Genomic DNA, 24,207 nt, shown 5'->3' with positions numbered 1-24,207 from the left:
GGTTCCGACGCCTCCTGCAGCAGCGGTGCCCCGTCTGAACGGTGGGGCGCTCCCTGGGCTGGCATTTCGGCTGCCTCGAGGTTTGCGACGCCAGCTCATTCCCTGCACCGATGAGAGAAAACCGAGCAGCCTGCAAAGAGGAATCCGTTCGTTTTCCCTTTAAAAAGTGTTACATAGCCCTGGCCGGTTTGGCTCAGCGGTTAGAGCGTCGGCCTGCAGTCCAGAGAGACCCGGGTTCAGTTCCCGCTAAGGGCGCGTACCTCGGTTGCAGTTTGTCCCAGGCCCTGGTTGGTTGTGCGGGTGGCAGCCACTCGATGTGTCCCTTTCACATCGATGTTTCTCTCTCTCTCTCTGTTCCTCTCTCTCCCTCCCACTCTACCTGAACAAAAAATGGAAAAATGTTCTCGGGTGAGGATTAAAAAAAAAAGCATTACATTTACTTTGATTATATGTGCACGTGTGTGAGTCTGATTAGCTCATCCGTGGACCTGTGTAAACAGTAAAGTTTCAGTCACCGGAAGGTTTCTCATGGTCAGGTGAGCTGTAAACCCGAGGCTGAGGTCGGCCACTAAGAAGAGGCACAGTTGTATTAACAAATAAAGATGCTTATGCTAACTTTGGAGGGGAAGGTACATTTACAACAGGGGCCCAGCAACAAAACTGTATTTGAAGAAAAGATGCATTATATGCCTACATAAAATATTAAATTTTTAAATAAATGGCCATTTTTTACAGAAAAAAATATAAATTTTACTATATTATACAACTTACCATTATATTATTTAGAAATCTTCACTTTTTTTTCATCCTCACCTGAGAATATGTTTTAATTGATTTTAGAGAGAGAGAAAGGAGGGGGAGAGAGAGACCAGGGATTGAACCTATAACCTAGGTATGTGCCCTGACTGGGAATTGAACCTGCAACCTTTTTGGTGCACAGGATGATGCTTCAGCCAACAGAGCCACCCGGCCAGGGCTAAAACCTTCTTCACTTTGCATAATATGCTTAAAATACTTAGTCATTGCAGATAGGATTTGCCTGTGATTTTAGACACTACCTGACATGAAATAGATGTGATTTTGAGAGAATTTAGTTTGAAGTCAGTATAAATTATAGCATCATATTTTGTAATTTTAATAAAATGTTTCTTCCCAAATAGTATAAATTTTTTGTTATAAACACACCTCATAAGGGAAAAAAAGCTTTTGAAAGGAAATTTACAGTTGAGCATAGACTGTATAATTGATGTCCGGTTTTGACGTTATAAGCACACACCTGCCACATGTGCACACGCGCGTGCACGCATGCACACATGCACACGCACATGCACACACGCACACTGGATCCGTTCCCTTTCTCTCACAGTGCAGAGCGCAGTGGCAGAGACGCAGTGTATGTGTGTGGTCGAGGAAGAGAGGCAGATGGGCTGGACTCCATTTTCCAGAAACAGGAAAAAGGGAAACTGAGTGCCCGCAAACAAGGGCCCCGACGAGGAAACGTGGTCAGCGAAGGCCTGGGGACACGCAGAGACGTGGTGGTCGCTGAGGCAGCCACGCGGGGAGAGCTACCACGGAGGCGCCAGTTGTTATGAACCCGGGAAAAAAGTCCAGAATTTATCTTGTGAGCTTCTAACTGCCTCGTGAGAGAATAGCCAATAAGACTGACTTTTTAAAAAGATTCTGCCAGCCCTGGCTGGTTTGGCTCAGCGGTTGGAGCGTCGGCCTGCGGTCCGGAGAGACCGGGGTTCGGTTCCCGCTAAGGGCACGTGCCTCGGTTGCAGTTTGTCCCCAGCCCTGGTTGGTCATGCGGGTGGCAGCCACTCGATGTGTCCCTTCACGTCGATGTTTCTCTCTCTCTCTCTTCCTCTCTCTTCCTCTCTCTCCCTCCCGCTCTATCTGACCAAAAAAATGGAAAAATGTCCTCGAGTGAGGATAAAAAAATAAATAAATAAAAAGATTCTGCCAGGAGCCCGGTGGGTAGTGCCTTGGATGAGTCAGCTCGAGCCGGGGTGTCGGAGGGAAGGGCACCGTTACTGGGAATGTAGAGGTGGACAAACGGGGTGATGCGAGAAGCATTCGCGACAGTAAACAAAAAGCTTCCGTATCTAATCTCTTAAAGATTAAAATATCAGTCTGTTTTTATTGACATTTCAAAATATTTAAAATAACACAAACACATGAAACCAGCGGCAGTTTTGAGGCAGAGGTAACGCATGTTAAATGTGGGCAGAAGATGGATGGTTGTAGATATATATACACACCCAGAAAGAGAGCTGAAATGAGTATTCATGGAAACAGAGACTGCAGCCTAGGCTTGGCCATGTTTGGGATTAAGCAGAAGAATCTGTCTTCCGTCGTTGCTGAAGCCTGAGCCCGGCTGGGGTGGCTATTTTTAGGCTTCTCGTGTCTAAGGCCCTTGTCCACTTATGCTGGACTGTCAGCCACTGCTGGGAGGGGAGCTCACCGCCCTGCTTCTGACGAGCCGGACATTCCCTTTGCTCCACTCAGTGGCAGTGTTTTTCACACGTGACTTCCATCTTTTATTCACCGTGATGACAGAAGAAAAGCCACCCCAGAGACACCCACGTTCACGTTCATGAGACCTGTGACTCTGTCCCCGTAGCTGGAGAAGGGGACTTTGCAAAGGAGATTAGGTGCGGGCCCCTGAGATGCGGTGCCATCTGGGTGACTGGAGTGGCCTAGGGCAAGGCGTCCTGAGAGGGGGGCCGAGGGTCCGAGTCAGAGAGACCAGAGGGAGCCGGAGACGGAGAGGCTGTGAGCCGAGAGCTCGGGGCTCCCAGGGCTGGGAGAGGCGGGTCCCGGGCCGCCAGGTGGCGGGAGCCCTGCGGGTCCCTTGGTTTCAGCCCCCCGACTCTCACTCAAGATTTCTGATGCTCATTCCAGGGGCTGTCTGCCACCACAGAGCACACTCGTGACCATCATTGATTTGAGGGCTGTCTGGAACGTATAACTTTTTATTATTCAGTCAAGTGATAACGCACGTTAATTCCCCCAAACAAATACAGTCAGCTCTTCAACACCGTGCGGCTCCCTAAACGGACAATGAACGCAGCTGACAAACGCACGGGTGACGTGATGGCTCGGAAAGAGCCTTGGCGCATGTATTGTCCTCAGCACACTGGGGCTTGCTGGCCCAGAGGAGGCGGGGCTGAGGCGAGGACACGCCCATGTGCCCGGGTCAGGGTGGACATGCTGGCCCACAGCTCTGTCCCCGCAGAGGGCCGCAGCGCCCCGCCTTCTGGGGGCCTCTCTGCTCCGCACTTTGTCCCTCAGCAGCTCCAGCCCGGCTCCCATCCCTGTCTGGCAAACTATTTCACTTTTTAAGGTAAATTCTGTATGTACTAGGGTCTTCTTCATTTAGTAGGACTTCTGCTGTCTTGTTATTTTGCTTCTTAATGGCTTTGTTCATTGTGTGGTTATGAGGTTTCACAGACCCCCTAACATACTTCCACAGATGGACATTTTTCAAAAGTCCTTAAATCTTATTAAAGCAGAAACCCCTATACTCCTAGGATTTTAATGGCTCTGACTTAAGAATTCGCATATTCGACCTTCTGACATCATTACAAATATGTCTTCAATTTTTAAAATATGTTAACTCATTTTTAGGAGATATACTTTATATATACACATTGATCTCCACCCTTATTTTCCATCAACGACAGATAATGGAACTGAAAATCCATTGAATTTACATCAACTCACCAAACTGACGCCTGATTAAACGAATCCACAGCCTTTTGATATGTGAGTCACCGAAAGGGATTTAGGGTGAGGGTTAGAAGCTCTGGACTTTCACCCCTGTGTTTTATTGCTTATACTGGTTGTACATTCTCCATCCACCACTTGTAATCATCAAGGAATTCTATTTCCATTCTAAACTGTGTGTTTTAAGATGCTCAGGAAATCGCACACCAGGCAGGAGGCAGGGACCGGATCGTTCTGAGGCTGGTCCGCAGCCCTAGGCCCGAGGCTGAGGCCTCCGCAGCCCTTAGAGTGCCCACGGTCCTTTAAAAGCCAAACGAGCTGGCCAGCAGGTAAAAGGCCACATTGCCTCTTTACGTAAGAAAAGAAAAGAGAAAGAATAACGTGACTGCCTTTGCAGCAAAGCTTTAAAGGGGAATAAAGCAAAACAGCGGCAGAGAAAACGCTCCACCGTTTCGGGATTCATCTCCAGGTGATGACGGGTTTTGTTTGCCTGTGTCGCAGCAACGCGTTCATCTCACCCCCTGTTTAGAGCAAAGTCCGCCGCGGGGCCCTCTACACACGTGAGGGGGTTGCGCTGTCTTCCGAGCTGCGCCGGCCTGAGGCGAGGTGAACCCCGGGACCGGAATGCAAGGTGGGCGAGGTGTGAGCAGGTGTCCCTACTGTCCCACCGAGGAGAATAGTGTCACGTCACCAACCTGTGCAGCTGCGATCTGTTGGCTGTCACAGATCCACTGGGGTTGACTCAGTTCCAGACAGTTCGGTGAGGTACACGCCCTGCTTGTGTTCGGTCAGGTTCTGCAGTGGGGAGAGGGGGCCCCCCGCCAGCCGCCCGGCCGCCACACCCCGCCAGGCGTTGCCTCGCTCAGCAGCGTGGGAAGAACGTCTTCTGATGTCCACTGAGGAAGCAGGCAGTCAGATACCAAACACGAGCGGTTTTTAAAGTCACTTATTAAGGAAAAGGTATTCCCTTGAGACTCACAACAGCTAAGTGATGAGGAGGAGGCATGGCTGCTGTCCTGTGGGGGGCCGGCTCGATGAACAGTGGCACCCACAAACCCGCTCCGTGGGGGAGGAGCAGCAAGCCTGTGGGAGTCTCTCGGTCCTCAGCCGGGCTAAGACCTCGCTCTCTGTACCCAGACCCCCCCCCCCAACGGCATTGGAACCGTTGGTTTACTTGTCGTCAGATTAAATCCGCCCAGCGTGCTGAAGCTGTAGGAGCAGAAAACAGGAAGCAGAATTAACCTGGGACCACCTCCGTTTGGAACGTGCCTTCTGAACAAGTTGTAACTCGAGTGTCTGTTTATCTGTACCGTCCGGTGTTAGTGGTTACAATGTGTACGTTCTCGAAATCACACTGGTCTTGGCGCCCTACCCGACTCTGCCCACCCTGAGGTTCTGTGGCCCTGTCCCCCGTGGCCACCGCGGCTGGAGGCTGCTCTTGTCCTGCAGCAGGGACGCGCCCGGCTCAGCAGAGGAGGGAGAGCAACCTGGGCGTCACCAAACCGCGCTCCGAGACTATCCTTACGTTAAAAAAAGGAAACGAAGATCCATGGAAGTCTCCTTCCGTCTGTTTCTATCCCCGAAAGAATGGCCAGAGCGACGTGGTCTTCGATCGCAAGAAGCGAGGATTGGACGTGAGCAACGGGGAGAAGCCAGACGGCTGTCCTCACCCCCGCCCACCGCGTGCGCACGTTCCGCAGCTTTTTCCTTCTACAGAGTTTACGTCCTTATTTGAAGTAAATGCTTTGAAATACACACGCATAGAATTTGGCTCTATGTACCCTCCCGTCCACCTTCCTTCGACACCCCTTCAACTCTGACAGCTACTAGCAGCGGGGTCCCCACAGGCTCTGGCTGCGCCCTCCAGCCCCGAGCAAACCCGTGGCCCTAGGTTGGGGCCTCTCTCCTGTAAGGACCGCCGCCTCCCTCCCCAACCCCTCACCCTCCCGGGCACTCCGGGCTGCAGTCAAAACCTTATTCGCCCAAGTTCTAACTGTTGCAAAATGTCCCATGATCGCCGTCTCACTCGGCTGTAAAAATGGAACAGCCAATGTCACCAGGGCACAGCGACGCTGACACGTGATTCACCCCACGCAGTTCCCCTGTAGGATGGCTTTGTCCACCTGTCGTCGGCGCCCAGGTGTTCGCCCTTCCCGGGGACTGTTCCCAGGGTGACCTGTGAGCTAGCTGTCAACTGCCTTCTCCCACTTCCTCCCAGATTTCAGTCTCTCCGGGTTACATGTGTTCTCCTTATCTCTGGAGGGTCCTTCTCCCTGGTCCAGACCCTCAGCCTCCTCACGGTGACCATGTGTGCAGGGGCGGACGCAAGCCCCTCAGTGACACGCAGCGTGTACAGAATCCCCTGTGAGCGCCAGGTCACTTCCACAGATGTCTCCTTGATGAGCTCTAGTCCCAAGGCCACAGGGGCCAGCAGAACAGGCAGCAAATGGCTCTGCGCTCAGGCCCCAGCTGCCCGGTTGGCAGCCCAGGGAGTCTCCGGGAGGGGACTTCTCCAGCTGGTGCCCACACTCCGGTGTCTGTTTTCTGTGCTTGGCTCTTACAAACCACAGGCTGCTGTAAATTCTGAGCAGGCAGCTTTACTCCTACAACGCTGCTCGGTCTCCTGAAGCTACTCTCTTTGACCCTTGATCCTGCACCTACAGTGGAAATGATCGTTTTAAAGAGATAAATATTAAATAGGAAAAAGTTGAGATTTTTCAAAGATAAAGATATTTTGTTTTTGCCTCTCACATGGTAATTTAAAGTTTTTTCTTTAATAACTAGTGTGGCAATTCGATGGTGCTTAATAAATTTATACATCAGAAAAAAATAGTGAGTAAATATTGGTTTTCCCTGCCAAACTTCTGGATTTCTGGACTTATTGTTGACCAAAGTTTTAGCTAACAAAATTATGAGCACCCCACTCTTAAGAAAATGCATTTCTGCTTCCTATTATAAATAATCAACTCATTTATCAAATACTAATTAGATGTCAGAGAGCAGAAAAACGGCGGCGGAGTGAACGGAGCTACACAGACCGTCTCCCAGGACCAAACTGGAATTACAACTATAACACAGACACATCGACGGGAAAAAGCAACAGAAAAGCAGCTTGGAGGACCATACAACGAGGGACACTGACTCCATCCCGGTAGGCTTGCGAAGGCGCGAGACGGGGCCGGGAGCCCACGGTCAGAGCTCGGCAGCGGCCTCAGCTGGGAGCAGCGCCCTCGGGTCACACTCCCAGGCGGCCCCACAGCGCAGCCGGGACAGAGGCTGAAACAGCCACAGCCACTCACCTTGGGCTCCGGCAGAGGGAGGGCAGACTGGACTGGAGCTGTGTCGGGACACTCGGGGTTTGGAGGGCGCTCAGAGCTTTGGCTGAGTGCAGCCACTCAGGACGGTGGCCGTATTGCTCCTTCCCAGGGCTCTGAGGAGAGGCAGCAGCCCCTCCCTCCGAGATCCAACCCCACCCTGTGGGCCATTGAAGTGCTAATTGAGGCTCACTAACAACCAGCACCTGCCCCACCCTCGGGAAATCCCCTTGTGCTGAGCACCTGAGGGAGTTTTTCAATCAACTGACAACCCAAAACTCATCAAGTAACCTAGACTGCTAGCCTCCAGGCAAAAAGCTAGAGGATAACAGTACCTTTCCTGTGCTAGCAACTTTAACCAGGAAAGTAAGACTTGACAGTGGTGTTCAACGTGGGTCCTCCCTCGCTCATCTAAACCCAGGAGAGGGAGCCACAAACAGCAGAACACCAACACCCACAGGGAGAACTTGACAGGCTCCAAAGCCCACAGTGATAGCCAAAATGGTGAAACACAGAAACAGAAGCCAAATGAAAGAGCAAGACACCTCCACCGAAGATGAGATCAATGTGGAGCGATTAGGCATGTTAACAGAGCTAGAATTCAGAGCCATGATCTTGAGGAAGCTGAACAGCATGAGTAAGGACATAGAGACACTGTAAATAAGCCTATTGGAAATTAAAAACCAACAAGAAGAGATAAAAAATGACATATCAGAAATGAAAAACACATCGGAAGGTTTAAAAAGCAGAGTAGAGGAAGCTGAGGACCGGATCAATGAATTAGAAGACAGGGTAGAAAAAAAATCAACCAATCAGAAAAACAAAAGGAAAAAACTATTTAAAAACAGGAAGATAGCTTAAGAGAACTGTGGGACAACTGGAAACGTAATAATATTCGTATCATAGGAGTCCCCGAAGAAGAAGAAAATGAGCAAGGGATAGAGAATATATTCAAAAAAATAATGACAGATGTCAATTATGGTTATGTACTTCCTATGGCATCTACTGGGGACTAAATTTTATAAATACTCACAGGGAAATGTTTCCAAAACCTAAAAGGTCTGAGCCAGCAGGAGATCACATCCACCACGCAAGGCCATTGTAGAGCAAAATGATTTTATTGCATAGGCCTGGCGCAGGCGGGCTGAGCCCAAAAAAGGGGTCGGCCTCGAGTAACAGTTGGGACGTAGGTTCTATTCTCTGCTTCTAGCTTCCGGCAGCTCCTGCTGACATGCTCTGCTGGCCCGTTGTCCACTCTGCAGCTGGACTGGTCTGGTATCTCGTGCTGCACCTGCTGGGTGAGTCATTGTCTTGCAGATCATCTAGATAATTCGTACTCAACAGAAGGCTGAGCAAAGGTCATACAAGCAACACATTTTTCAAAGTTTCTCCCTTTTGCAAGCTTTTGCCTTTACCCTTTAGCATGTCATTAACCCTTTCCAAGCCCAGTCCTCTGTTTGTTTGTTTTTCTGGCCTCTCTGTCTGTAGATCTGCAAAGTTTCTCTAAATAGTCTCAGAAGGATAGAGGCAGACTTACGTGGAATGTATTCATTTTTTCAAGAATAAGCACCTCATTCAAATTGCTTAAGGAATGAGGAGGCCTTAGAACCAAAGTAAAACTTATATTGGAGTCTGTTGTGATATACTTCAATACTTCGCATGTATTTAATAATTATTTATCGTGAATCCAGTATGCATCACTAAAGAGTATACCATGGAAATTAGAAAATTAAACAAAGCACAGCAAATCTCACTGATTTCTCACTCATGAGGGGGTGTGTGACCACGGGCTTGTTTCTTCGCCTCTGTACTCAAGGGGTTAACTATAATACTAGCATCTTACGTTGAGGATGGACGACTGTCCTGAAAGGAAGGGTAGTCTCACTTTTATATACAGATTTGGGGGGGGTGGAAAGGGCAGGGACCTGGGAAAAGGACTTTGATGACAGACGTTCTAAAAACGGGTCTGTTTGGGGTTCCTGCTTCCCCACAGAAAGTGGTCTCCCCGTCTCAGACTCAAAATGGGGGGCTTCTCACCTGTGGTCTCACTCACTGGTGCAGAGAAAGAAATCATTTTCTTTAGATTCTACAGAGACTCCCGGCTTGCTGAGTGGAGGGGCTGGTTTGGGGGGCCAGGGCAGTAACCCAGGGGCAGAAATGAGCCCACCCTGGGAAGTGATCACACACCTGAAAACATCCCAGCTACGTGGGAACCCACGTATTCCTGAGGACCTAAAAAGCTTTTGGTCCTTTACGAGAGAATATTGATCTTCATTCATTTACCAGCATCCTTGGGGAAGCATTTTTAAAACTCTCCCTCAGCCTGTCCTCGGCAGCCTCTTGAGGTCAGCATTTCCACTTCTCAGCTGGGGTTCAGGAAGACAAAGGGGCCAGGAAAAGGCATGAAAATAGCAAAACTGAGTGAAAGAGGGATGTTATTCAGAGTGCGCTTCTGAGGATATAAAAAACTTCTATTTTTAACGTTGTTTTGAAAGTATAATAGATATGAACTATTTCTTTTTTTTTTTTTTTGTATTTTTTAATCCTCACCCGAGGACATTTTTCCATGTTTTGTTCAGATAGAGTGGGAGGGAGAGAGAGGAACAGAGAGAGAGAGAGAAACATCGATGTGAAAGGGACACATCGAGTGGCTGCCACCCGCACGACCGACCAGGGCCGGGGACAAACTACAACCAAGGTACATGCCCTTAGCGGGAACCGAACCCGGGTCTCTCAGGACCGCAGGCCGACACTCTAACCGCTGAGCCAAACCGGCCAGGGCTGAACTATTTCTTTAAATACTCTTCCTTCCCCACTTGTCACAGTAAAAGAATTAAAGGCAACTGTTTTCTAAAAAGTCAACATGGGTGATAAAGTAGAAAATTAAATCAAACTAGTGAGTTGGCATTGAGCATCCAAAATAGATTTTCACTATTCTGTGTGTGTTTAAGCGCACAACAACGCCTACTTCTGCTGTGGACTTTCCTTGGAAAGGGAGCTTGCAATACTAGACATTAAAGGTCATCAAAAGGCTTAAAGTCATCTTGTAAATGTTCATTTCCCATTTTTCCTGCTTTCTGTCTCATTATGGCACAACCGCTCTGAAAATATATATTAAACTAACGTTGGCCTTACTTTATGCTGTATGTACAGTAAGACTTATACATTTTTAGAAAGTTTCAACATATCAAATATCTAAATTGATCGTTTGAAAATAATTCCATTTTTGTAGCAGACAGCTCGACACTGTCAGAGTCAATGCTCTGACCAAATCACTCTGTGACTTGTGTCCGGCCATTACTTTCCCCGCAATGAGTCAGTGATGCGCACACGAGAGGGACGCTGCTGAGCTTCTGCAGAATCCAGCGTTTTCTCTGTGACTCACCGAGCTACATCCAGGTGTCGTCAGTAAAGGATGGGGGTTTGGAAGACGCCTGGCCGATTCTCCTGCACAGACACCTTGTCCCCACTGACCACGACCGTGCGTTTCCCCTGCTCTAGGGCACAGACCTCTCACCACGGTCATTTCTTACCACGAACGATAGATGTGCTAAGGGTTTCATCAAAGGGCTGCTGTTACAACTCAGGAAGGAAGGGACGGCTTAGTCACGGAGGAATGTCTACCTGCAGGAGTCAGTGTGGATTTTCTTTGTCAGTTGAAGAAATACAATTAAACACACACACAAAACAAAACAAAACAAAACAAAACAAAACAAAACAAAAAAAACAGCAACCCCGCACTTGAAGGAATGAGTGGAGCAATTTTTAGGGGAAAAACAGAAGGTGTTGCAGAAAGAAGTAGGCCTTGCTGGGCCACAGGGAATGAAGGCAGCATCTCTGTGGAAGCCTCCTCCAGCCGAGTGGGAGCCTCCGGAAACCAAGAAGATGGAGCAGGGACAGAGCTGAGAACAGAGCCCAAACACAGCCCTGGGCTTCGCACCGCCTCGCCGTTCCTGCTGCAGAGGTCAGGTCACGGACTTGCCTCTGTCTTCGCGGAAATCTACAGACCTAACAGCCGAGCTGAGAACGTCCCTCCATCACCGATGCTCTCACGAACTAGAGCATCACCAACCATTCCGTCCCACGTAAAAGTTCATGCTTCTCTATAGACCAGTGGAACAGAACTGAAAACCCAGAAATGGACCCGAGGCAATATTCTCAATGAATATTTGACAAAGGAGGCAAGAGCATACAGTGGAGTAAGGACAGCCTCTTTAATAAATGGCGTTGGGAAAATTGGACAGCTATATGCAAAAAAATGAAACTAGCCTATCAACTTACACCATACACGAAAAAAACTCAAAATGGATAGAAGACTTAAATGTGACCCGTGAATCCATAAAAATTCTAGAAGAAAATGTAGGCAACAAAATTTCGGACATCATACGCAGCAGAATTTTCACTGATACATCCCCTAAGGCAACAGAAACAAAGGAGAAAATGAACACATGGGACTACATCAAACTAAAAAGCTTCTGCACAGCAAAAGAAACAATCATCAAAATGGAAAGGCAACCCCCTGTATGGGAGAACATCATTGCCAATGATGTATCAGATAAGGGGTTAATTTCCAATATATATAGAGTGCTCATACAACTCCACAAAAGGAAGACAAAGAACCCAATTAAAAAATGGGCAGAGGAGCTGAATAGACACCTCTCCAAACAGGACATACAAATGGCCAAGAGACATATGAAGAAATGCTCAACATCACTAATCATCAGAGAGATGCAAATTAAAACAACAATGAGGTATCACCTCACACCTGTCAGAATGGCCGCCATCAACAAATCATCAAACAACAAGTGCTGGCGAGGGTGTGGAGAAAAGGGGACTCTAATACACTGTTGGTGGGAATGCAGACTGGTGCAGCCGCTATGGAAAACAATATGGTGTTACCTCAAAAAATTAAAAATTGAACTTCCATTTGACCCAGTGATCCCACTGCTGGGAATATACCCTAAGAAGCCTGAAACACCAATCAGGAAGAATATATGTACCCCTATGTTCATAGCAGCACTATTTACAATAGCTAAGATCTGGAAACAGCCCAAGTGTCCATCAGTAGACGAATGGATAAAAAAGCAGTGGTACATATACACAATGGAGTACTATGCAGCTGTAAGAAAGAAAGATCTCTTATCCTTTGAGACAACATGGAGGGACCTGGAAAGTATTATCCTAAGTGAAATAAGCCAAGCAGAAAAAGACAAATACCACATGATCTCACTTATATACGGAATATAATGAACATAACAGTCTGAGGAATACGGTAGTCCCAGAAACATGGAAGTAGGGCACAGACTGACATCCCTCAGAAGAGGGGGTGGGGGGTGGGAGGTGGGAGGAGCTAAACCACAGAACTTATATGCATGTATGCATGAGTAATGGACATGGACAACTAAGCCGGGGATGGGGCGGGGAGGGGGGTGCCAATGGGGTAAAAAAGGAGAAACATCTGTAACAAAAAAATAAATAAAAAAGAAGAAGAAGGCTGGCAAAAAATAAATAAATAAAAATTAAAAAATGGAAAAAAAAAAAAGTTCATGCTTCTCACCGAAGTGATAGCCAACTTTCTGAATTCACGTTTTTCTGGTTTAAATTTCTATACCTCCTTTGAATGTATCTCCCACTATATTGTTTATTTTGGTCTTTTACAGTAAACATAAAAAGTATTTAATATTTCATTCGTACCTTAACCCCCCAAATACACACACACTTAGTCTGTTGTAGCAACTGCTTGTCAAGGAATGTGGAGGCCTCCCTGCCGTAATGACGTGCTCACCATCCAAAGAGCCACTTGTGAATGTCTTGACCGTGTCTGTCATCGGGCCAGAGTCCCGAGCAGAAGCAGGGCAGATCACATGGTGACCGGGGACGGAGAGGCGGAATGAATAACTCCCAGGTCAGGTGACCCTTTAGTCCCCTAATTAATATTAAATAACACACTCTGTTGACAGGACAGTGAGCTGACCTGACTGGTTACCACACCCCTAACCGTTTCCCCGCGATGCCCAGATGTCGGCAGATACATTCTTACTTCTGACACTTTTTTCCTTCTGCGTCATAGTTTGCTCTATACGATGTAAACAGTTTTATGTGCTTTCAAATGTCTACCTACCGACCCCTCCTGTGGGTTGTGTTCCCGGACCCCTGGCAGCTGTTGCACGGGGAGGACACAGCGTGGGAGGACACAGTGTGGCGAGGACACAGCATAGTGCACACAGCGTGGCGAGGACACAGCGTGGCAAGGACACAGCGTAGTGCACACAGCGTGGCGAGGACACAGCGTGGCAAGGACACAGCGTAGTGCACACAGCGTGGCGAGGACACAGCATAGTGCACACAGCGTGGTGAGGACACAGCATAGTGCACACAGCGTGGCGAGGACACAGCGTGGCGAGGACACAGTGTAGCACACACAGCGTGGCGAGGACACAGCATGGTGAGGACACAGTGTAGCACACACAGTGTGGCGAGGACACAGCGTGGCAAGGACACAGCGTGGCGAGGACACTGCGTGGCGCGGTCCCTGTGCTTCCAGGACCCTGGCACCGCTGGGGGACCACTGCTGTCCCTCGGCCACGTGCTCTGAGATCTTGCTTGTTCGCTGCACTGTTTTCACATGAAGGAATTCACTTCCTTTCCCTGAGCCAGAGTTTCCAGCCTTAAAAGTAAGATTGTCTCAGTGCTGACGCTGAGCATGTTCACACATTCCCTGGTGTCAGTGTCCCGGCTCCGTGTTTCCGACGCAGCTCCTGGGTGCGCTGGCTCACCCTCGCAGTCACCTTCAGCGGTGGCCGGGGTGGCCTCGGGCCTTCTCCTGCCAGGGGACCCTCCAGCTAGGGGAAGCGCTGGCCCCCACACTTGCCTTCTGGGTCCACGCAGCTCATGGGCTCCAGCCGTCCCCCTCGAGTACGGTCTTCGTCCTTCACTCAGCGAACACAGGGTCACTGCCTTCGATGGACCGTCCTTTGCGCACAGTGTTAGGTCACGTGTTCAGACGACGTGAGCACGCCAGCTGTCTGGATTAACACAAAGACCAAAAGGTCAGCCCAGCTGGTGTGGCCCAGGGGCTGAGCTTCAACCAAGCACCAGGAGGTCACAGGTGCGACTCTGGGTCAGGGCACACGCCCAGGCTGTGGACCCGATCCCCAGTGGGGGGCACGCAGAATGTGGCCAATCGATGTTCCTATCTCTCTCCTTCTCCCTTCCTCTCTGTAAAATTAATAAAGAAACGCATTTTTTTTTTAATAACAAAAGGTTCTTTTCATGGCAGACCACGGAACGTCAAGAGAGGAATGAAGTTCACGCGACACGTCGTCCTCACACCTGTGGGGAACAGTCTGTCACATTTAGAATCGCCCAGGAGAAAATCAGCCCGAAGAGAAGGAAGAAACAGGCACCAGGGAACGGAGGTGAAAACGGAGTGAATGGACAAGTGACTAAATGCAAGCGGAAAAGCAGACCCCAGATCGTGGGTACAGGTCGGTGGCCCCAGGCCTGCGGGACAGAGGCCGACCCAGAGCCTCCCCGTAGAGCAAGAAACAGCAGCTGTGTTTCCGTCGGACGTGCTTAGTTCCTGGGAATATTTCTCAGAGGATTTTCTAAGACTTTCAAGGCACAAAAGAATTGAATCTGCAAATAATGTAAATCTTATGTCCCTGTTAATTTTTCTTTTTCCTTTCTGATTCTTTTGACAAATAATTCAAAGGTAATGCTAAGTAATAATGGCAAAAATGGATAATCTTATTCTGTGTTCTTGGAAATGCTTTTAGATATCTTCCTGAAACAGGATCTTATGCTTCGGGTTGATAAACACACGTGCATTATCACGTAAAAATATTCCTTTTAAGGGCCTGACTTCTTAATGTCCTACCTACAGTTGTAAAAACTGGTGCGTTCCCGACAATATGCATTATAACGCATTGCTAAGCTCACTAGAGAGTAATGTGTTTTCCAGGTAAATTGTTCTCTATTTCCAATTCTATTTAGTATCCTACCAGCAATGCATGAATTTTCTTAATTGCTCCAAATTCACAACAGACATGTAAAATGTTTTAGTCTGTTGAGTATTAACAGTTATATCATCGTATTTTTAATTTTTCACTTTCTGGTTTCAACTGAAATAAACATGTTTGTCTAACATGCATGAAAAATTTGTGTTTCGTCATCTTTGAAATACCGGTTCACACCATCCGTCTCTAACCTCTTCCTTGGTTGCTGACTTTTCCTCATTCACAAGCTTTTTTTTTTATTCTCACCCGAGGACATTTTTCCATTTTTTGTTCAGGTAGAGTGGGAGGGAGAGAGAGGAACAGAGAGAGAAAGAGAAACATCAATGTGAAAGGGACACATCGAGTGGCTGCCACCCGTACAACCGACCAGGGCCGGGGACAAACTGCAACCGAGGTACGCGCCCTTAGCGGGAACCGAACCTGGGTCTCTCAGGACCGCAGGCCGACGCTCTAACCACTGAGCCAAACCGGCCAGGGCTCATTCACAAGCTTTTAATGTACTTTCTGGTTCTAGTTCTTTGTCAGTGTGTATTGGAAATCTCCACGTTTATGATTTATATTTTCATTTTCTTCATGATGAATTTTGGTTAACTGAAGTTTTTACTTTTTTTCTTTATTGATTTTAGAGAGAGGAAGGGAGAGGGAGAGAGAGAGAAACATCGATGAGAGAGAACATCAACTGGCCGCCTCCTGCATGCCCCCCACTGGGGATTTGCCCACAACCTGGGCATGTGCCCTGACCGGGAATCTGACCGGTGACCTCTTAGTGCAGGGTCGACGCTCAGCCACTGGGCCACACCAACTGGGCTGAAGTTACTTTTAAACTAGTCACATTTATTATTTGTACATTGTGGTTTCAAGAATCTCTCCTACTCTGAGATTTTAAATTCATCTTTGTATTTTACCTCTGGGGTTTTAAAGGTTTGCCCTTCGCCTTTGCTTCATCTCGCATCTGAAGTGGGGCCAGGGTGGACAAGAGGCATATACCTCTCGGTTCCTAGAGCTGCCCGCGTGGCTTCCCCGCTGGGCCGTTCCCCCCACACAAACCCCGATCGCCAGCCTCATTCCCGCCCGGATTTCCAGACGTCGCCGGCCGCGGCTGTGGCCTCTGCCCCTTTCCTGAGAGAATGCGAAGCCGTCTCAATCCACTCTGATGTCGGGGACCTGCTGTTCCTCCCCGGGGGCCTTTGGGGTGTTCTTGGACCTTTGTTCAGCAGCTAAATTTCACAATGAGATGACCGTATTCTACCTAAAACACCCCTCGGGACTTGGACTGAAACGGCCGTAAAGACGAATCACGTTGGAAGCGTCTCTGTAACACCGGGTGTGCGTGTCTGTGGACAGTGCTGCCGCGCACTCACGTCTTCTTCTGAAATACGCTCTACAGTTTTCCTAACGGGCCTGGAATGTTGTTTAGGCTAGCCCTCACGTGCCTCCTCCTTACTGTATTTACTAAGATCTGTTTTTAATTCATTTCCAACCCCCTCGCTGGCCTGTAGGCGTCAGTACGTGTGTTGTTGCTGTTGGGACCCTGTTTTCTGATTCTCGAATGTCCCCTCTGTAACGAGCCTCGTTGGGAGAGAAACATTCATAGCAGAGATTTCTGATCCTCAGAAAAATCCAGGCTCTCTGCGTCTTCCTGGCCACTGAGCTAGATTACATTGTTATGTCAACATTCATTTGCCTTCTGGGCAAAGGAGCATGAGCAGCATCGGTTTGTGCCAAGTGGAGCCTTGGCCAACCCAACGTCAACGACAGTATCTGCTCCCCTGCATCGCCATCTGTCTGTTAAGTGGAAAGGGGTGGTGGTGAGCAGAGGCATCTGTGTCAGGGAAGACCCTGGAGAACAGCCCCCAGGCCCACCCCAGACTATCATGCAAGCAAGAAATAGCATTTTGCTACAAAACTGTGTGAAGACGGAAACGTTCTCCTAAGACTGGTCGAGATGCTAAATGCAATGTGACACCTCTCTCGGGGCTTGTTCGAGACCCTCGCGTGTTTGCTGGAGAACGGGAGAGACTATTCTCTCCTTTGCAAGGTATGTGTTGCATTTCCCTCACTACCCACTCCAGGGTCCGAGATCCTCTGGACAGGTTGACTCTGGCTGCTGCTGTCACACACTTGCACACTCCTGGGACCTTGCTCCTCCCCTCCCCTCCTCTGACGTCCCCATTCCTCCAGCTCTAACCTCCGGACTACAAATACCCACATTTCTCTGTATTTACGCACATGCAATGATTCCTCCTCCCCTTCGCTAATCGGTCTAAAATAAGGTTCCAAGAGCTTCTCAGCTTTCACGTTCTTAATTGATTCCCAAATAAAGGGCTATATCCCAAACATTGCTTTTTAAAAGCCCATAATTCTTCTTATCACATTTGACAGGCCTTTCTGGACCCTCTCGCGAGGCCCTGCAGCGCTGAGCACTGGCTGCTCCGTGAGGTCTCCCGTGCACAGGGGGCTCCGTGGGACCCCCGGTTCATCTCGTTCCCCTCCACACCCCCACCGAGAGCTCACCAGTGAAGCCGCAGCGCCTCTGTCCAGTCAGATTTTCCTCTTCCAAACCCAGTTTATTCTTCATCAGCTCTTTGCGAAGGGAAAACAAAACCGTGTGTCCCTGACTCATTTCCCAGAGGTCACTCCAACATGCTCAGTTGCCCACTGGTGTCTCTGATGGGGTGTCCAGTCATAACATGGAACAGAGCATTCGGTGACCTCTAACCTCCGCCGACATGCGTGACGGCCATGGAAGCTGGGCTCAGGGTCAGCTGTGGTTCAGTAACCAAAATGCTCTCTGAACCCTTCTCCCAACGTGTCACCTATAACGTCCAGTTTCAGTGCATTTCAACTGGTTGAAGAAATAAAACCAACCTGCTAATCAATACAAGTATATAGTATTTCATAAATTTTAGCATTTCTAGTCTTGACCATTATCCCGTCCACACATGAGGCTGTGACCATTTCCAAACTGTTGGACATGTGATGGGTTTTTATTTACCGAGGGGCGGAGCACCAGCCTCCACGCAGTGGCTCTCAACCTGTGGGTCGCAGCCCCTTTGGGGGTCGAATGACCCTTTCACAGGGGCTGCCTAAGACCATCAGAAAACACATATTCCCGATGGTCTCAGGAACCGAGACCCCGCCCCTCCATCCGTCTCCAGGCGGGTCCGCCCACACGCAGATGCGCCCACAGACGACACGAGGAGCTGTATTCAAGGGTCCAGCATTAGGAAGGGTGAGAACCACCGGTCTACAGGGTAAGTAGGGGTAAGAGGAGCTTCTGACAAACACCAAAATGTGGACTTAAACATGGCAGATGTCACGCATGCTTTAAAGACATCAGTGGAATTGTTAGTGGTCACCAGAGACCTGTGTGGGGACTCAGAGCCCAAATTCAAGCCATCAGCCAACAAGGCCCGCCCCGGTGGACAGAACAGCTGGACAGGACGGCTGGACAGATCTCTGACGGTAGCCAGCTGCAAAGTGACCATCGCTCTGCAAACTCGGAGCTGCCGGCTCCGCTGGTCCGCTCTGCACAGGACATCAATGTCATCCGGACCTGAAATGCCTTAAAGTCACCAAAACAGTAGATGCCGCATCCCTTTTCTATTTTAAAAGGAAAACCTTGGGGGTTCTCAGATTCGATGAACCGTATGCCTGTTTCACAATAATCAGCGTGGTTTCCAACGACAGCCGTTCACTGTTCAATGAATCTCGTGGGAGGCACCTGAACGTCCCGTAAGCCAGAAAAATGGGTCCTCGGCCGATCCGGTGACCACGTTCCTAGCCCCCTGTCTCCACTGAAGTGTCTTCCGACAGAGGCAAGATACTTGGTTTAAAATGTGCAACCCAAGGACATCCTCGTGCCTATGTTTCTAATTAATTCGCAGCAGCGAGTCGCCGGAGCTGCGGAGCTGCAGGCGGCGGGGAGCGGACCGCGCTTAGCGAGGAAGTCAGTGGGGCCGGGACAATGGGCATCGGAACCGTGGGCAGCGCGTCTCCAGTGAAGAAAGGCTCAACACTTCATTCTCAGAACCCTTCCGTTTTTTCCTCTTTTAGGCTTTTTAAAGAACACTGGAGGCCATATAAAATTTTAAAATAAGTTTTTATATCACTTTTGACACAAAGTCTTTGAACTCTGCTTCACACACTCGTATGTTCTCCACCGCGATTTCCCTGCCTTTGTCCCTGTTCATTTCCTCCCTTTTCCTTGGGCTAAAGCCTCCGCATCCGTCTCCACGTGACAAGGACCGAGACGAAAAGCCACAGGATTGATACCCGTCAGGACAGGTTCTACCCGGCTGTCCCGTTACTTCCTTAGGGACTGGTTTTCAATCTACACGGAGGTTTATGCCTTTATCTCTTTCGACTTGTGTTTTCTTTTAATAATTAGACAAAATCAGAGAAGGTTGATAACCAGGTAAGAAACAGCCTACCTTGCCCTGCCGGTGGCTCAGTGGGTGGAGTGTGTTTCATGGACTGAGAGGGCCTATTTCGAACCCTGGTCAACCCTGGTCAGGGCACAGGCCTGGGTTGTGGGCTCGATCCCCAGTAGGGGGCGAGCAGGAGGCAGCTGGTCTGTTTCCCTCTCACATGGATGCTTCTCTCTCTTTTTCTCCCTCTCTATATATCAACTAAAAAAAAAAAAAATAGCCCAACTCAATCCCACCACCACCACTATTAAGACGTCTTCACGGAGAATTTTGCGTCATGGTTACTCCACCTTAGAAATATGTAAAATTCTGAGTGTTCAAATCTGTTATGAGAGATAACTTAATAAACAAGGACAGATGCTGCCATGTAATTGTAACTGTACCAAACGCATTTTCGAAAATTATGCCACTGAGCTTTAAGCCGGAACTGGCCTTCGATGATTACAATGACATCTGTATTTAAACATCGATCTGAGAACCGTTACAAACTCACCACATAGTTTCAAAAGAGAAATAGTACAAGAAACTCAGGTCACTACTGCACACAGCTTCTCAATCACCATCTATCTAGCTACGTGTTCTAGCATCCTGATTCTCGCCACACGTACGCATCTGTACAGACGTGTGTCTGTGTACAGACGTGTGGGACCATTTCACAGTGAGCTGACACCATGAGGCCCCTTTACCTATGTACAGTTCACTGTTTTTCCCCCAAAGGAAGGAGATTCCCTTACGCAACTGTATCAAGTTAACAAAATGTAACATCAATACAATACTGTTACCTAACCTCTAGTCCATATTCAACTGTCACCAGCTATCCCAATGCTGAATAGTTAGAATTGGGGGGGAATCCATTTAAAACATTTACTGGTTTAATCAGACATCTAAACAGGTGTCTCTTCTTGCCCCTGTTTCAGATTCACCACGTCCTCTTTGACATTGACCTTGAAATCTCATTGTTCATCTCCCAAGATCACAGACATACCTTGACGATCCGATAACCACGTGCAGGGACCTCACAGGGAGTTCTCCGTGAACACACAGCTCCTTTGGCCACTTCAGAGACCAGGGCCTGTGATACGGTGCACAGTCGGTTATTAGTATCAACTCCTGTGGCTTTTCCGTTGTCCACCTCTCCTGTTACGTGCATAATGGAAATGTTCATCAGTGACAGCAAGGCACAGGTTAAAGGCTTGTCAGCTATACCAAGAGGAGGGGAAATAGTTCAGACGAAATTGGAGAACCAGAGACCTACTTGGAAGTGATAAAAATTCCAAGCTGCCAGGGCGGATGAGGTCCCAGAGGGGAGTCTGTTTTCCTTCTGCCACTGACCAGAGAGGACCTCGTGTCTCATCCTGATCACGGGAGCCCGTGCTCTGCCCAAGCAGGGCTTTATTTTTATTTTTATTTTTGGATTTTGAAATTGGACCATGGAGACCAGTCTTTACTTTTATTTATGTATTTTATTTTTATTTTATAAATTAAGTGTATTGGGGTGACACATTGATTAATAAGATTAAAGTTTCAAGTGTACAGTTCTATGATACGTAATCTGTATTTTGCATGGTGTGTTCACCACTCGAAGTCAGATCATCTTCCGTCACCCTATATCTGGCCCTTCTTACCCTTCCCCCCCCTACCCCCTTCCCTCCAGTAATGCCCTACTGTGGTCTGTGTCTGTGAGTCTGTGTTGGTTTCTTTGTCTTGCTTGTTCATTGGTTGCTTTCAGCTTTAGATCCCACATACGAGAGAAATCATGTGGTTCTTGACTCTTTCTGTCGGAATTATTTTGCTCAGCTTGACATGCTGCGGACTGCTACTCGGCCATAAACGATGAGATACTGCCATTTGCGACAACCAAGGGAGGATTTCAGACTCGCCTGAGCAAGGGACTGGGCAGCAATGTACTCTGGACAGAGATGTTTCCTTTGCCACATGACTAACTCATTTAAATCAACTAGATGCTTAATTGGCTATCTTGAAAGGGTAGTCTTTGCAATCCTGAGGGTAAAATATATTATGTAGGTCAACATGACCAAACTGTTCATTAATTTACCTTCCAATTAACTCCTTGCCTGTGTATGTATTGCATTTAAATTTCTTACCATTAATCGAGTGCCTCAATCTAGAACATGATAGTATGCTGAGTTATAACTCTTTTCCAACTGGGGACTGCCGACGTTGGAAAGCAGAGAACATCTTTAACGTCTCACCAATCTAACCCACACATTCGTGTCTCTGCATCCCCATCACTACTGGTGTGAATCAGACCCTCACAGTTCAGAACAGAAACAGCCACCTCCCGAGTCAGACCCGTGCTGCCAGCCCCCCCAGGAATGCCAGGGAAGTCCTTACGAAAAACATGTTCAGCGATGTCTTTCCTCCTGATCAAAATCACTTAAAAACTCCCATAGTTGCAAACATGTCCTCCCCACGGTGCGTGACTCGGTCCCTTACTGGCTCTTAGCACCCGCCCCTTCTGACTGCGCTGACCACGTCCCCGAAAGCAAACGGCTGCAGCGCGGCTTCTGCCCACTGGTGGTCCTGGTCACTCTCGGATGTTTGCAGAGGAGCCCCTCCAGCTACACCCTTCCCCGACCCACGCAAGTCAGTGGGAAGAGAACACCTTTCAAAGCCACAGAAACAGGAATCCAAATTTTCATTTTACCTCTTTAAAGCTACAAGATTTTTGAGAGTTAATACTCCTAATATCCATTTCCTAGCTAAAATATATCTAGTACGACCACCCTCAAAAGCCTGGTGTGAAGACAAAATGACATAAGGCACAGACCAAGCTTCTGACACTTCCCGTGGGCCCTCCTGGCCTCCCCCTCCCCCCGGTCTCCACGGAGACGTGGCAGGGGCGTGGCAGGCTCGCGGGACAAAGACCGGCCCCTGAGTTCATTTCTCCCCACGAAGAAGCCAGTTTCCCAGCCAATATGTATCCTCTGCCCTCCTCCCCTCACGTCTCCACCCTCCACCCACGAGCAAATACTTTGAGTTCTAGCTCAAACATACCTGGATACAGGGAAGGGACAGTTTATTCTCAGAGTCATGTCGCTGGGGTTTTTGTTCTGGTCAAAGCTCGGGTGGAGGGGATACCTCTCGGTAGGGTACTGCTTTAACAATAGGCAACATTCCCAAGGCTGTAAAGAGCCGGCCACAGAACTGGCCCGGAAGAACTTCTGTGTTTTCTTGTTGAACGAGATGCGAGTGGATGAGGATCAACGGGCAGGGCAGTGGGTAAAGTGTGGACTCTGGGAAGTCCATTGCTGGAACCCGAGTCACCGCCTGCTGCACTGGTTACTTTTTTGTTCTAATCCTCACCCAAGGATATTTTTCCATTTATCTTCAGATAGAGTCGGGGGGAGGGAGGGAGAGAGAAACATCGATGTGAGAGGGACACATCGACTGGCTGCCTCCTGCACGACCCCGACCAGAGCCAGGGACTGAACCGCAACCAACGTGCCCTTGACTGCAATCGAACCCGTGACTCTTGGGTCCTCAGGCCGACGCTCTAACTGCTGAGCCAAACCGGCCAGGGCTGATTACTATTATTAATTAGGTTTTTCTTAACCTGGATTGATTAGCGTTTAAACAAAATTTTACAGCTTCGATGCCTGAAGCTGTATGTTTGAAGCCTTTCATTCTGAGAAAGGCAAAAGCCAGAAAAGAAAGAGATGGAAAAGAAGGGAAAATGTAAGGAGAGTGAAAGACTGAAGAGTCCTTTGTAGATGTAGCAGCCAGGGATCAATAAAGGACCGAGACGAGAGGTGGACCCTCCACCGGGGTTTATGTGCAACGAGGAAAAATTTCACTAGCAAATTTTTAATGTCAAAACTCACGCGGCAAAGCCATTATTGAGCAGCTGATGAAATCAGTAGGGTACCAAGAAAGGACCATTATTGGTACCTTTAAAAAAGCCATTAGGAATGTTGTTTAGAATGCTATAAATGCTTTAGAAAAGCAACATAATACATCATTATCACAAAATGTGAGAAAAATTACCGTCGTGTGGCTTGTTCATAATGAGAACTAAAAATGACTCACATGAAAATGCTAAGGCGGGGTTCCTGCCTGGGTAATGAGGGGTCCATTGCAGAGTAGGTCGTGCCAGCTGCAGTATTTGGATTTATTTGTTTGGCTGCAGTGGCCTCCAGGTTTTGCATATCTGTAACTGTTAAGTGCATGTCAAAACATGTATCGAAATACTTTTGACCTAAAAATAATTCTGTTCAAAGAGGTTAAGAATCACAGCAAGTCTCGTGGCAGCTAAATGTGGTATTTTTCATCAAGATGAATTTAGAACACGGGTCACCATTTCATCGTTTTCTGAGTCTCAGAGCGATGCCTTGATGTTGTACTGGAGGGACCGCAGTGGTCGAGAGTCTGGTTGAAACCGCTGATGCAGGGTTAGCCCTGTGGTCCTTACCTGGCTTTAGATGCTCTTCATTAGAAGGAAAAATTAAAATAACAATTTTAAGATAATACTATTAAAGCTATGGACTACAATAAAGTATTTAATGTACTTTGAATTAAAAGAGCATGAGAAAAAGTTTAAACTATGCTAGTTTTTCTTATTTTACAAATTTTCAAAGAAAAATTACTAGTTTTTTTCTCTTCCAATCCTAGATGTATCATAGGATGAAATAAATTACACATAGCATGGTGATTTTCACTTCTACTTGAAATTATTCCTGTCTTTTATGTATGTAA

Source organism: Molossus molossus, unplaced genomic scaffold, assembly GCF_014108415.1.
Source record: "Molossus molossus isolate mMolMol1 unplaced genomic scaffold, mMolMol1.p scaffold_m16_p_4, whole genome shotgun sequence".
NCBI classification, from domain to species: domain Eukaryota; kingdom Metazoa; phylum Chordata; class Mammalia; order Chiroptera; family Molossidae; genus Molossus; species Molossus molossus.
Note: the sequence above shows the minus strand (reverse complement) of the source record.